The following is a 6,564-nucleotide window of genomic DNA, read 5'->3' as shown; positions in this document are numbered from 1 at the left end:
GCGCACCATATACGCACTGATCTGAACCCGCACACACCACAACACTGTAGTTCTTCAGTCATGTCTTGCGCACATGTCACAAGTCACGGATCACTGATAACAATCAAGTGCACATATATACAGGCACATCGTGTACGATTTTCATTACACAATCAACACAATGCAGCTATGCAGTAGTGCAAGCTTAACAACTATTTCAGCCGGCTCATGTAATCTGCTCCCACGTTCTCGCTGCCTTTAATATACTCGACACGGAAGTTGTATTCCTGAAGCTTAATACTCCAGCGAAGAACGCGGCTGTTTGCAGATTTTGTTTCTTTTATGAACTTCAAAGGCTGGTGATCCGTCTGAACGAGAAACCTCCCGTAGAGGAAGACTTGAAATTTCTCGATTCCCCAAACGAGCGCTAAAGCCTCTTTCTCAGTGGTTGAATAGGCTACCTCTCGAGGGAGCAACTTGCGGCTCGCATAGGCAACTGGGTGCAGGATTCCGTCATGCGATTGAAGCAGAACGGCTCCAACACCTCTATCAGAAGCATCTGTTCGCAGGACGAATTCCCGGTCAAAGTCTGGCAATTTCAGAATTGGTGCCTCAGCCAGTTTTTCCCGCAAGTTCTTGAAAGCCCGTTCTTGCTCGGGGCCCCAGCTCACGACTGAAGGTTGACCTTTCCGTGTTAGATCTGACAGAGGACAGGTTAGGTCAGCATAGTTCGGGATGAAATCACGGTAGTAACCCGTGAGTCCTAAGAAGGATCGGACCTGCTTCTTTGTTGTCGGCCGTGAAGCTTCTTGTATCTTCTGTAGGGTCTTGGTGAGGGGTGACAATTCTCCGGACGCAATTTGGTGGCCCAGGAATGCGACGATTTCCATTCCGATCTCGCATTTCAGCGCTTTGATGGTGAGACCAGCCGCTTCAATTCGAGCAAAGACCTCGTACAATGTTTGGAGATGCTGTTCCCATGTCGCACTGGCAATGAGAACATCGTCGAAGTAGTACGCCACGTCGGGAATATCGGCCAAGATGTTCCGCATCAGCTTCGTAAAAATGGCTGGCGCCGTCTTAATACCGAAGGGCATATATCGGAATTGAAAGCGCCCCGTGCCAACCGTGAAAGCAGTCATCGCCTTTGAATCGGGTGACAACGGTACTTGCCAATATCCCTTGGATAAGTCCAGCTTGGAAAAGAATTTCTTGCGGCCTACCGAGGCGATAAGGTCGTCCGCACGTGGTAAGGGCTCGGCGTCGTCTGCGATGACTTCGTTTAACTTCCGAAAGTCAATGCATAGCCGATGCGTCCCGTCGGGCTTGCGTACGGCGATCACAGGGGAATTGTAGGGCGACTCCGATGGCTCAATGATGTCTAATCGGAGCAAGTCGTCCACTTCTGATGCAATTGCCTGTCTCAAAGCGTACGGTAGCGGATATTGTTTTACATTTATCGGCCGGTCGCTCTGTAACTTCAGTTGGCACTCGATTAGCGTGGTCTTTCCCGGAAGGTCCGAAAATATACCTTCGTACTGTTGCAGAAGTTTCTTGGCTTCATTCTGCTGTACGTGGCTCAATCTCTCGGAAATGTGTACATCCCCGATAGACTGTGTCTGGGAGGGCTTAGGAAGCTCAATCTCTCCAGCGTCTGTGTCTTCTTGTGCCGATATTACTGCACCGACAGCTGCAACAATGGTGTCGTCTTTCCTTTGCTGGTATCTCTTCAGCATATTGATGTGGAATATTTTTGTGGCATGGCCCAAATCCACTTCATAGTCGACATCGCCCCTGCGGCTGATGACCGAAAAGGGGCCCTTCCATTGCATGAGCAGCTTATTGTGCTCTGTGGGAAGAAGAATAAGAACCTTCTCTCCCGGTTTGAGTGAGCGTTTGCGGCTCTTGATGTTGTAGTAGCGGCTGTAACGCTCTCCTGCGCGCTCTAGCTCTTCGTGGGCAAGTTTACAGGTATTTTCCAGTCTGTCCCGTAGAGCAAGCACATACTCGTACGTCGTTCGCAACTCGTTAGGGATGGTTGCATTCGTCCAAAGCTCTCTAAGTACAGCCAGGGGTCCACGCACATTTCGCCCATATAACAGTTCGAATGGGGAAAAGCCGAGGCTTTCTTGGGGCACTTCCCTGTATGCAAACAAAAGTGGAGCCAGGTAGCGATCCCAATCGGTTGGTCTCTCTTGACACATGCGCTTGAGCATTTGTTTAAGCGTGCCGTTAAACCGTTCGACTAGGCCGTTCGCTATCGGGTGGTAGGGAGAGGTATGCAGCTGTTTTACTGACAACAGACGGCTAACCTCCTTCATTACTTCGGACGTAAAATTCGCGCCCCTGTCACTGAGGACCTCTCTGGGCCCTCCTACACGGGAAAACATTTCGACAAGTGCTTCGGCTACCCTTTCGGTCTCGACGCTAGGAAGTGCGACTGCATCAGGGTACCGAGTGGCATAGTCCACCATGGTCAGGATGTGCCGATTGCCTTGAGCGGACTTCGGGTTGAGTGGACCAACGATGTCGATCGCCACCCTCTGAAACGGTGTCTCAATGACGGGCACTCGAACCAAAGGCGCTCGTGTGGTGTGACCCTTCGGAGTTGTGCGTTGGCACAGATCGCAAGAGGCAACGAACCGCTTAGCGTCAGCCTGCATTGCTGGCCAGAAGAATTCTGTCTGAAGCTTCAGTAGGGTTTTCTTCGCGCCTTGGTGGCCTCCCATCAACCCATCATGTGCCAGCTTGAGAATAGCTGATCTGTACTTTTGGGGCACAACAACTTGAGTACTCCCCGCCCGACTCGGCGACGTATTTCCTTTGAAGGACGCCGTTAGCAATGAAAAACTGGTGGCTACCCTTTCCTTTCTTCGCTTGCGGCGGGCCTACGCGATCGAAACACGAGCGTAGGGTCGCGTCATTCTCTTGCTCTTGAACCAACTCTTCGCGGCATACGCTAGGGCGGCCTTGCAGGACTTTAAGCTTTTTCAGCGTTTTATCCTTGCACGCCTGCGCTCTAGTCACTACCGGACAAGCTTCAGCGGCATCCGAAATGGGTGCGGGGCTCTCGGTGTCAGGCGCTAGCTCTTCAACTTTTACTGCAGTGGACTTCGTAGTCTCGCTTTCTGTTGTCTTGTGCCAGTTCGGATCGGGGTCGTCTGCTGGCCTAGCACCTTCCACATTTCCCAGCACCAAATCGTACAAGGGATTCTCCATACACTTAGCGAGAAGTCGTCCCTGAAAGTACGGGGTGTCGACATCGACCCAAGCTTCTGGGAGCATTAGGACTGAGCGGTCAAGTAGGTAAACTGGAGACTTCGTATCGGTGATATCTTCTTTCCGTACTAAGTCCTTTCTTACCACCACCGTGTTGCAGCCTGTGTCTCTCAGGACTCGGACTGTCTGGCCTCCGATCATGCCGGCTACGACAGGTAAGCATTCCCTGACGGCGCATTCTTTACTGGTGAACCCAGCGTTGATGACGGGGATCTTCCCTCCATCCTTAAGTTCGAGGTATCCGTTCTCAACACATACTGCAGCGGACTCCCGATTTTCTTCTCTCTGTTTCGGGGCCCCATTTGCCCAGCATCTCCAGCTTGGATGACCTGGTTTTCTGTATTTGTGGCATTTCTTGGGCGGTCCCGATCAGTCGGATGGGGCGGCCCGGCAATTTTCGGGGCGGTGTCCCGTGCGTGAACAAATAAAACATTTCTTTTCATCGCTGCTCTTCGCATCCGATGATTGAAGCAAAGTTTCCCTTCTCTCGGTCGTCTTGGAGACGGCGTTTTCTGCCTTATTCTTCGGGGTGCTTCGCTTTCCGAAGTTTGACCAGCCATGGGCCTCCACATACTTTTCTGCCCTTGCTACTGTTTCAGAGAAGGATGTGTCCTTCTTTTCTTTCAAAAACATTTGTAGCGGAGTGGCGCAGTTAGAAAGGAACAGTTCCTTTAGAATCAGGTCAAAGAGATCTGCGTACTCTTTCTTTGTGTCCGACAGCTCTATCCATCTGTCTAGGAAGTTCTGAAGACGCGTCACGAACTGTGAACACGTTTCCTCGTTCCGGGGACTAGCAGACCTGAATTTTTCTCTGAACCCTTCCTCTGTCATACGGAAGCGAATCATGAGTGCCTGCCGGAGCTTGTTGTAGTCCAAGCACTCGGACGCAGACATGCGACTAAAAACGCTGAGCGCTTCGCCGCTTAAACATAGACTAAGGGCTGTAGCCCACTGGTCGCGAGGCCAATTCTGACTCTCAGCGACGCGCTCGAAACGCATGAGGTAAGCGTCAAGGTCGTCCCTGCCCTCATTAAAAACCGGCATCAGCTTGTGCGGGCTTATGCGTTCGGGCCGAGCAGCTTGACTCTCCCCCGTTTCTGACCTTGTCTCTCCGGTGCTGTTAGCGTCAGTTGCCGGATTATTAGGTAGGTCTCGTCGGAGCATCAGTAACTCCTTTTCTTTTTCCATCTCCGCTATCCGGAGTTGGGCTTTCTGCGACTCTATTTCCTTTTCTTTCTCCATCTCCGCCATCCGTAACTCCTTTTCTTTCTCCATCTCCGCCATCCGGAGTTTAGATTCTAGTTCTGCCTCCTCTTTCCGCCGCGTACGTTCCTCATTGCGTTCTTCTCTGCGACGAGCTCGCTCCTGATCTACCCATTTGAGCAGCTCTTGACCCTCAAAGCCAAAAGTTCGGCCATACTCAACAAGCCGTTCTAACTCTGCATCAGCCATGTTAGGTGGAAAGCGTTATGTAGTGCTAGGATACAACACTAAAAAAATTGCACCTACTCCTCTCTCCCTCACCGGCACTTGGTTGACCAGTCCTGTCGCGGACGCCAATTATGTCACAAACCCCCGCCTTTACTGTCAAAAGAGGTGCGGGATCCCCTTTACGATTACTCGTCGTTCCTCTATGAGGGTTCTGAACACATTTAAAAGTTAGGCCGGTCAACCCGTGAAGCACGTGTGTCGGTGTGTGATTGAGGAATAAGTACAAATAGCTCACTTTCTTTTACAAACAATTGAAGGTTTATAAATAGCAGACCAAAATTACACTGATAATAATAGAGTACAATGAAAGAGAATACAACGCCACGACAAGATATTGATAAAGACGAAGAAATAAATGATAAGAGAAAAAAAAATAACCCGACAATGAACAAAACACTGTGATAAAAATATGAAGACTATAAAGATAATAAAGCAGGTATTTCAGATATTATAAGTATGAGCAAAAGTTACATAAGAACACAGCGTAAAATACTACTAAGTCAGGTCAAAAGTTAACAAAGCGAAAATAATATTCGATTGAACAACAGTCCGTGGCGAATGAAATTCTCACGTCTTCTTGTTTGCTGAGGCGTCGAAGGCTGTGTTGCTCGGTAGCGGCGGCCGTACAGGTGCAGAGGACGATGCGTCGATCGCGGGCCCGAAGAAACACAATACGCTTTCGGAGCACCGCGGAGTGGCCGGAAGTTTGAATCTTCCCAAACGCACTGGTGAGGGCGTGCTGCTGTCGGTTATTTTATACCCTCGGCCGACTATGCAGCAGCCGCGTCAAGGACAGGCGGTCGCTGCCCCATCGGCTTGTCGAATCTTGTCCAGAGGAGCGACGGAGTCCCGTGAATTTCGCTCTATATTCCAGCCATAAGCTCCCGCATCTTCCGCTGTATAATAGGTGAGGCAGCTTGTGACATTGTTTTTCCTGCCCTTGCCCACCCACGTTCCTGGGGCAAAGTTGCCGAAGGCAGTCTTTTTTGTATGTGATTAAGCAAAGAACTTGCACCAAGCGGTAATTTCTAATACGTAGTCACAGTTGAAACGCCCGTAATCTATAGCTTTTAAACGTACATTGTGCTAAGTAGATTTAAATAAAATGTTCTGCCAAAATATTCTTCACCAAGCTTTTCATTTTTCCGTACTTTAACTGTGCCCTTCACTACCAAGAATAATATTTTGTAAGGTTTTTCTTTGATTTACTATCATCTTGATTTACTATGCTATTATTGAAAAACTTAACATCGCCAAAAGGACGGGACAAGAGAACACAGGACTAACACAGACTAACAAGTCGTTAGTCGGTCTTTGTCTTGCGTTCTTCTGCTCTTGTCCCGTCCTTTTGGCGCAGTTAAGTTTTTCAATAATGCATTACCAACTAGACCCCCATCGCACTCTATTAGATTACTATGCTAGTTATGCAATACATCTTTAAGGCGTCTGTTCAGACTTCGTGTGCAGGTTTCGCGCGGTCCCAGTCCAGGCCTGGACCATATAATCATTGCCCATGGGATCGGAACCATGGGCCCGGGATGGGCTTCAAACGGTGGGCCAGGGCAGGGGCTGGAAAATCCGGCCCGTGCAGTGCAGGAAAAAAAAAGAAACACATAAGGAGGGTTTTCAGCAGCGAGTTCATTACTTGGGAGCACCGCTGCGTGGTCTCTGCGCTACTATGGAGTTATCTAAACGGTATTTACGTCATAATTTCTGCTGTCTCAACAGAGCTTATCGTTTTGTCGTACCGGACGCAAACTAGGTAAATTTTCGTCAAGGGTATGCAGACATATTTCATTCACATAGCTTCCGCTT

This window comes from Amblyomma maculatum, chromosome 1 (assembly GCF_055883805.1).
Source record: "Amblyomma maculatum isolate TAMU_Amacu chromosome 1, ASM5588380v1, whole genome shotgun sequence".
Taxonomy (NCBI): Eukaryota; Metazoa; Arthropoda; class Arachnida; order Ixodida; family Ixodidae; genus Amblyomma; species Amblyomma maculatum.
The sequence above is the reverse complement of the archived record's forward strand: the minus strand, read 5'-3'. Positions refer to the sequence as shown.